The sequence below is a fragment of the Helianthus annuus genome, chromosome 9 (genome assembly GCF_002127325.2).
Source record: "Helianthus annuus cultivar XRQ/B chromosome 9, HanXRQr2.0-SUNRISE, whole genome shotgun sequence".
Taxonomy (NCBI): Eukaryota; Viridiplantae; Streptophyta; class Magnoliopsida; order Asterales; family Asteraceae; genus Helianthus; species Helianthus annuus.
In genome coordinates this window covers 56634316-56643673 of record NC_035441.2, presented here as the reverse complement: position 1 = coordinate 56643673, position 9358 = coordinate 56634316, and the positions used below count along the sequence as shown (strand labels likewise).

Here is a 9358-nt window from a genome sequence, read left to right as displayed (position 1 = left end):
AAAAATTAGTTAATTGTTCTTCAATATCCTGAGGGATATTGGTTCCTACGAGCACCGAGATATCAGGATTATCCTGATCTAGGATAACTTTCTTCATATCCTGCTTTGAAGCCTCCACGATATCCTGGGCCCGCATCTTTAATTGCTATGCTGGATTAGGCTTGGTTGAGGATTTCATTGAGGATGTGTAGCATTCCTTCGCCTCCTGCTGATCACTATCAACTTTGACGACCCCCCAAGGGGTAGGGATCTTGATGCACTGGTGATAAGTCGATGGCACAGCCTTCATGTCATGGATCCATGGCCTGCCTAGTATGATGTTATAGCAGGATAGGGAGTCCATCACACAGAAGCGTTGTATCGAGTTGACCCCTTCAACATATACTGGTAACTTTATCTCTCCTACGGTATTCCTAGCTTCTCCACTGAAACCAACGAGCACAGTGGACTTTGAAGTAATATCCATCGGAGATATATTCATCCTTTTCAATGTTTCCAGCTGAATTATGTTGACGATGCTACCATTGTCCACCAATATCCTGCGTACAAAATGGTTAGCAACATATAATGTTATTACCAGAGAATCATGGTGAGGATCCTGGACAGTATCCCTATCATCGCTATCAAAAGTGATCACTTTATCAACTGTGAGGGTTGTCATCCCGATCGGTCTTTCCCCTCTTTCGGCTTTAGCCTTCTTTGCATGCCTCTTGGCCGCTGAATATGAAGTTCCACAAATGTCGGATCCTCTTGATATAAAGTTGATTATCTTGGCATCCGCAGGAGGTGGTGCTGCACGTTCAGGATCCTTCTCAGTATCCTGGCCCTTGTTTTTCTTTCTTCCGAGGAGATCCTTCAGATAACCTTTGCTCAAGAGATAGCTTATTTCCTTCCTTAGAGCAATGCAATCCTCCGTAACATGTCCAAAATCTTCATGGAAGGCACACCATTTGGACTTATCCTTCCAATCAGCCTTTTGTTGATTCTTCCGAGGCCACCTGGCTTTGTCTTCTAAACCCTGCATAGCATACATTAGTTCAGGTATATTAACGGAAAAACAATATTCAGATAACTCAGGATCCTCGTCTTCAACAGCATTCACTTTCTTGTTATCATTTCTACCATACGGCTTAGAGCGGTATGGTTTGTACGAGGATTCTGACTTCTTGTTAGTTGATTCATATGTTGAGGATGCATTCATCCTCTCTTGCATTTTCTTATCATCCTCCAGCCTGATATATCTCATTGCCCTGTTACGAGCTTCATCCAGGTTTCTGCAGGGATTCATCACAAGATCCTGGTAAAATTGAGAATCTTTCTGCAATCCCATCTTGAAAGCCTGCACAGCTGTTGCAACATCAAGATGTGGGATATCCAAGGATTCCCGGCTAAACTTATTCACATAATCCCTCAGGGATTCCTGAGGTCCTTGAGTTATCCTGTAAAGATCACTGGTTAGCTTCTCAAAACTCCGGCTGCAAGAAAATTGACTATTAAATAGATTAACTAAATGAGCAAAAGAAGTAATTGAGTGAGGAGGAACGTTCAACAGCCATTTTAAGGCCGATCCTATTAAGGTAGAGCCGAAACCCTTTCATAAGCATGCTTCCTTAAGTTCCGGAGGGATAGGGTTGATTTCCATCCGTTCCCTATATTGGGCAATATGCTCCTCAGGATCCGTGGTTCCATCATAGAGCTTCATGTTGGGAGTTTGAAATCTTTTTGCGATTTCAGCATCACAAATAGGATGCACAAACCGAGATATCCTGTGGCTATCCTGGGATTCTTCAGGGATTGGCTGGACCACCCTAGGCACACTGGATATCATGCCCTTTAGCTTCTGAAGCTCCCTAGATAACGCTGACGTCAGACCTGTATCCTGCAAAGATCCAACATCGTTAGTGGCAAGAGTATTGTTATTATTAGATACATTATCGATCTGGACATTCTGGCCATATCCTGAAGCATATCCTGAGCTTCTCACAGTTGACACTCTAACCGAAGAGGGTATCTCAGGAGTATGATTCTGGGAATGACTAGGTACAACATTTCCCCGATTATGCTCAGTGTAGATTGTAGAACTGAAGTTCAAAGCCCTGGGCTGCAAGGGAGTGACAGTATCTTCAGCAGGCCTGCTCGAGTTTGACTTCCAGAGTTGTATCTCTCTCATCGACATCTGATTAGTTTCCTGTTGTTGCCTCATCTGTTCATGTACACTACCAAACAAGCTTAGAATTTCCTCATTAGAAGCTAAAACAGGACCAGATCCCTGGACACTGCGGGTGGGAATAACATCTCGAGCCACATGAATTTCAGTTCCTTGAGAAGAAGCTTGAGATCTCGGAGGAGGTGGCGGAAGCACCGAACCAACTGTTGCAGAGTTTGTAGCAGACATGGTGGAAGAGCTCATGTTTGATCTCGAGGCCATTGAAACAATTTAGAAAAAAGTCTTGACAATAGAAAACCAAGTAATGATTTTACGAAAGTTTTTAGCAAAAATAGCACCACTTGCCCCACGGTGGGCGCCAAATTGTTTTGGTCAAAAATTACCAAAGCAGTTTAGTGATCAAATTAGTTAAGTGAGGTAGTGTGCTAGAAATGTGTGTTGAAAATATTCAAGTTAAGTTATTTACTAAAACAGTTTCAGGATACGGCTCAGGATATAGAGCCGTATCTGTGATCAAACAATGAGCAAAAAATGTAAAGGGTGACACAGGATATACGAGGAAAGCCCTTGATTGATCTAGATCGCCGGCACAAACCCTCGGGAGCTGACAATCGCAGCTGCCTTGTTCTTCAATTACTTCAAATATTAGGATACAGTGCAGGATGTGATGCGGATCAACTAGGTGTTACAAGGTAATTCGAATACAAGTGTTTGTGTATAGTGTTTGCAGTGAGCTAGAGAGCAAAAGTGTTCGAAAGTGTGTGTAAGTTGCGTGCCTTAATCTGATCCGCCCCCATCTATTTATAGTAAAAGAAATGCAACAAACTATCCTAAATAACCGGGATCTGGCGAATATTCCCCACTCGAACGTTGTAGACCTGGTCTTTCGGGTTCAACGTCTCTCACATAACAGATACGCCCGAGTCTTGAGGAGAAGAAGTCCATCTGATCGTTAGTAACCCACAGCATCTGACCTGCACGTGGTTAATTTAGTTAACCCCAGAATGTCGCCCAGGATGTTAGCAATATCCTAATCCAGTATCCTGATCATAAGCAAAAAACTCAAAGCAGGATATTAGTCAGGATATATACGCTTAGAAAATGACCCATAACAATAGGGGACCGCTAAAATGAAAAACACCTCCAGTTGTCAGAACCGCGAGAACCAGTTCATAACCATTAGATCAAAAAGATGGATGGATGAGATTAAAAGTAACTAAAATGAATATTAAATACATTTTGTATTATTATGTTTTAATATTTTAATCCAAAATGTTATTTTAGTAAAATTACTCTATTTTGTCTTTTTATCTTTATCATTTTTTTATTACTTTTTTGTTTTATTATATTACTTTTTATTTTTTAAAAAGAATTTTTTTATTAAAAGAAGTTTTAAATTCAAATTTTTTTAACAAGGCAAATTTTTTTTCCACGCCGGTTTTTGCACGCCGGGCTTTTTCAAGCGACATTTTTTTAACACGCCGTTTTTACGCCGGACTTTTTCAAGTGTCATTTTTTGAACGCGACGTTCTTTACGCACCGTTTTTTCAAGTGTCGTTTTTACACGTTTTTTTAACGTGCCGTTTTTTACACGCCGTTTTTTACACGTTTTTTTACACGTCGTTTTAACACCCCGTTTTTTGACTTTTTTTAACCCGCCATTTTTTACATTTTTTACGTTTTACGTTTTACGTTAAACTTTTTAATCTTTTTACGTTTTAAGTTTTACGTTAAACTTTTTACGTAAACATTTTTACGTTTTACGTTAAAATTTTTAAGTTTTGCGTTTTATGTAAACCTTTTTACGTTTTACGTTTTATGTTAAAATTTTTACGTTTTACGTAAAACTTTTTACGTTTAACGTTTTTACGTTAAGCTTTTTGCGTTTTAAGTTTTACGTTAAAATTTTATGTTATACGTTAAACTTTTTACGTTTTACATTTTTACGTTTTACGTTTTTACGTTAACCTTTTAACGTTTTACGTTTTACGTTAAACTTTTTACATTTTACATTTTACGTTATACTTTTTACGTTTTTACGTTTTTACGTTTTACGTTAAACTTTTTACGTTTTACGTTAAAATTTTTACGTTTTGCGTTTTTACGTTTTACGTTAGAAAGCTTTACGTTTTACATTTTACCAATTTACATAAAAAAGTTTTACGTTTTACATTTTAAGTTTTACATTTTACGTTTTTTTGCAAAAACATTTTTACACACACCTTTTTAAACTTTTTTATGTTTTTTACAAATTTTTTTTTTACGGTTTTAAACATTTTTTTTACAAATAACAAAAAATTGTACGAAAACTTTTTTACGGTTTTAACTTTTTTTCCAAAATCTTTTTTTTTCAATTTTTTTTACGAAAACTTTTTTACGGTAGATTTTTAACTCCAGTTGTGCTGATCAAAAAACTCTTGCTTACTACTTTCCTATTGAGCTTAAACACCTTATTTAACATCAAACAAGTTACAAATTGGCATAAATGCTTACCACTAACAGTTAATACTCAATATAGCATCAAAAATAGCCAACAAAGAAACCAAACATAACCAACTAAAATCATATCATCGAACATGAGTTCACAATATTACCATATTTAGTGTCGCTGCCAATCTAAACTTAATCCAACACCCTGCTTCTTCCCCATCACTATCCTTATCTTTCTTCTTGCTTTCCTTTACTTTATCCACATTTAAAACCCTAGCTTTAACAGATACTTGACCCACCCCCATTTTCACCCAAAACCTTAAGTTTCAACTACAACAACATTATAACCCCATCAAGCTTCAAACTTTCCCACAATCCCCAACTGGATATGTTCTTAAAAGTGTCAAAAACACAAAAGATCCAAGACCCACATCAAAAATCGGGTCGGATGTATGAAACCGGGTGGGCATCGATGAACCCAGATCATAAAAAGGAATGAAATGACAATGGGTATGAAAGATTCATTTTCAAGAACCCTAATTCCAGTAAACTAGAGTTAAAAATGTGGTTAGGATATTCCCACACACACAGACTAGTTTGTTGAAAGGGACATAGCAAAAATGGAGATGAGTAAGACATATAGATATAGAATATGTGGTAAAGGAAAAGTGTTTGTTTTGTCATGAAAAGAGGAACGACAAGGGCAGTTATCGAGGCAAGGGGTGTGGTTGACAGGCCGGAGGTCTGCCGTCACCGATGACCAGGAACCCAAAGGGGTGTGGGTGACCGGCCGGAAGTCCGCCATCAAAACCCACAACCACTGTCGCCGTCAAATCCTCGCCGTCGTAGATCTTTGGTTTCAAAATCTTGGATTTTTTAGAGAGATAGGTGAGAGGATGATGGTGGTGACTGGTTTTTAAGAAAGAGAGTGGGTGATAGAGAAAGATGAAAAGGATGGTGGTGATATAAATGTTAGTAAGAATTTAAAGAGGAGAGAGACAGATGATTTAATGGATTTGATTAAATGACTATTTTACCCTTTTGGGTGTCATTATCTTATTGGTGGAGAATGGTTCTCGTGGTTCTTACAACTGGGGATGGTTTTCATTTTAGCGGCCTCCTATATATATATATATATATATAGGGAAAAGATTAAATAGGAAGTTTATTTTGGCTAGGAAGGATAGGAAGCAATAGGATTATGACATGTGGCAACATATAAAATAAAGAGCAAGGGTATTTTAGTCAATCGTATCCTTTCTTCTTCCTTCTTCTCCCAAGTAACTTCAAAACCCACCATTTTCAAAACCCACCATCTTCAACCACTTCTTCACTTTCTATCTCAATAATCACTACATTATAGTGCGATTTTCATCACCAATCAATGATTCAAACACCCGATCAACGTGTTCTTCAGCTTTTTTGAAGAAAACCTAGTTTAATTTCATATAAAATCTCGTTTTTTCCGGTGATTTTGAAGATAATCACTCAACCCGTTCGATTCGAGGGCTGATAAGTGTTTCAATTATTCAAAAATCGTCAATTGTTGAAGGAATCACTTCGATCCATGTAAGAAATTCTTTAATTTCATTTTTACGATCTGGGTTTTTGATTTAGTCATTGCGTTTTACAATCTTGCCGGGGGTCCGGGGGCAGCGCCCTTGGTAGCGGGGTCCCAGGGGCGGCAGCCCCTGGCTGGGGTTGAATGCGTTTTAGAAAGAACACTTTCGATTAAAACTATTGTAATAAAAATGCATCAGAAAAATTAATTTTCTGTAAATTGCCTCTGGAAACTGCATTGGTCCAGACAGTTCACAGCACAGACAATTCACAGCACAGACAAAACTATTGTAATGGTTCAATGCGTTTTAGAAAGAACACTTTCTTTGATGTTTTTAGGCAATTGCGTTTTAGAACTAAAACATTTTTATGTGTTTTCTGGCCATTGCGTTTTAGAAAAACACATTCTTAAAGTGTTTTTGGTGCATTGCGTTTTAGGTAAAACACTTTTTTAGGTGTTTTCAGTCCATTGTGTTTTACAGAGAACACTTTCTTTTGTTTTTTAGGCAATTGCGTTTTAGAATGAGTCATTTCTAAGTGTTTTCTAGCCATTGCGTTTTACAAATAAGACATTTCTTTGTGTTTTTGGTGCATTGCGTTTTAGGTAAAACACTTTTTTTTTGTGTTTTCAGTCCATTGCGTTTTAGAAAACAGACATTTTAAGTGTTTTCTGGCCATTGCGTTTTAGAAACAAGACATTTGTTTGTGTTTTTGTTGCATTGCGTTTTAGGTAAAACACATTTTTATGTGTTTTTAGCCCATTGCGTTTTAGAAAGTACATTTTCTTTTGAGTTTTTAGACTATTGCGTTTTAGAAGTAAGACATTTATTTATGTTTTCTGGCCATTGCGTTTTACAAATAAGTCATTTCTTTGTGTTTTTGGTGCATTGCGTTTTAGAAAAATGTCATTTTTTAGGTTTTTTTTTTCATTGCGTTTTACGTAACTGTGGGTTTTTCTATTGCGTTTTACGCAACTGGGTTTAAATTTTTTTTTTTTGAAAATATAGCAATAGTATACTCGTTTTAAAGATAAAAAACGCTCGTTTTTTTGGTGCAATTTTTATAAAAAAATAATGTTGTATGAAAGAGTTATTAACGTTTAAAAAATGGAGGGGAATTGGAGGAGAGAGAAACTATTGGCTTGCATTGACTAGAATGCCCATAAACAAACTCACGCGCCTCTTTTCTTCCTTTTAATTTCCTTGATTTAATCTTTGCCCTTGATTAACTAAATGAATAGTCAAGATCACTTCCTAGCCTTCGTAGACCAAATAAACTTCCTATTGTATCTCCACCTATATATATATTTTCTCTAGAAAAAACTTTAACTATCTTTACGTTATGGCATATATAAATCCATTTCATTTAAACTCACGTAATCATTTATTTGCTATATTTTCAAAAAAAAAAATTATTTGGTATATGTAAATCGTTCTTTTATCTATATAACTATATAATACATCTCCTATGTACTCAAATGTAATTTCACCTTCAAATTTTAAGATGGCATATGAAGGGTTAACTTAAAATCCTATTTTTTTACCATTTTGTTCCCATTCTGACCTTCTCACATAAAATAGACACCCTATTAATCAATCACGATTAATCCGAAGAAAACACGTTTCAATCCTGCATCTAAGGGTTTCAGCCAAATCGCCTCTCTCTAAGAAACCTAATCGACCTCTGTAGTTGATTTCCATTTAATCTCATGTTACTTCACTTCATCTTCCTTCTCTGTATTCAATTCTCATTATATCCCCAAGGCCCAAACAAAAGTCTTAGTTAGGAGACAGAAGCAGCCAAATCGCCTCTCTCTAAGAAACCTAATCGACCTCTGTAGTTGATTTCCATTTAATCTCATGTTACTTCACTTCATCTTCCTTCTCTGTATTCAATTCTCATTATATCCCCAAGGCCCAAACAAAAGTCTTAGTTAGGAGACAGAAGCTACAATGAGAAGAAGGTGAACCAGCTGCGTAATCTGTACACCCACTACACCAATTGTTACTGCTCATTCATACCTCATTCACTACACCAATTTAATTCCCAGATACGTTTCATACCAGCAACTATTTAGCATCGAACCCATCATGGAACTGGGTACTCATTTGCAGTTTGATTTGGCTTCACTCAGGTTTCGATTTCTACTTTTCTTGTGAATTTCTACTTTTTCTTGTACACAACCCTTCTACTCACTTTGAATTTCATCAATTGTGAAGCAGGTCCTCCCCACGGCTCCTTAATTTCATACACCTGCAACCGGAATCCTCATATCTAAGGTGCGAATGGTGCTTGGTTATTTTTGGTATAGGAGTAGATCTAAAAATAGAGAATTGTCTTGGGCTAACTCGTGCTCTTTTCAAATGTTTAAAGTCCTGTGCTGCTGTTGTGTTTTGTTGCTGCCCCTGTCTTGGGGTGGTGTTGTTTATAAAAATAACTTTCAAAAAAAAAGGATACAGTTAGTTCTAGAAGACAGCACTTAAGATCATGCTCGCAAAACGGATATCTATACATTATCATCATTTTAAGATGGTAAATAAAAGATTTCGTTACCTTTGCTATATTTGTCGCAGTGGCTGCAAAATGTTTATAATTCTTGCCTCCAAATCATAGTGGTTCCCTGTTATTATCTTAGTGTAAATTCATGTGTATGTATGCAGTAAATTCATTTTAATATTGAAACACATGTATTACTCTTTTTGGTTTAAGATAATATAATTTTTTTGTTAACATAGGTATGAATATTAAATTACCCCAGCTCGATATTGACCCGTTTGAACCATACAGTTTGGTTCAGCTGGAAACCACTGGGTTGCATACCTGGTAGGGTGAAATGGGTTATTACTACGTTTTAAATAGCCCAGCGTTTAATATATTCAACGTTACTTAGGCCATTTCACTTCCGTTTAGCTGTAAGGTTACACCCAGCTCTTGTATTTTACCCCTATTTTCCCCCAGCTCAATATTGACCCGTTTGAACCATACTGTTTGGTTCAACTGGAAACCACTGCGGTGCATACCTGGTAGGGTAAATGGTTATTAGTACGTTTTAAATAGCCCAACGTGTAATATATTCAACGTTACTTTGGCCATTTCACTTCCGTTTAGCTATAAGATTTCACCCAGCTCTTGTATTTTACGCCTGTTTTCCCACCGTCATACTTTAAACACTTGCATCTGTAATTTTGACCTGATGAGATT

At 36.8% G+C, this 9358-nt stretch overlaps 1 long non-coding RNA gene across 1 annotated transcript; it reads left to right on the top strand.

Annotated features, from left to right (window-relative positions):
* The first annotated feature begins 8021 nt into the window (after window positions 1-8021).
* LOC110874363 lies at window positions 8022-9122 on the top strand. The gene is made up of 3 exons (XR_002555880.2): window positions 8022-8291; window positions 8380-8436; window positions 8469-9122. It is a non-coding gene; the product is annotated as an uncharacterized LOC110874363 (long non-coding RNA).
* The last annotated feature ends 236 nt before the right edge of the window (window positions 9123-9358 follow it).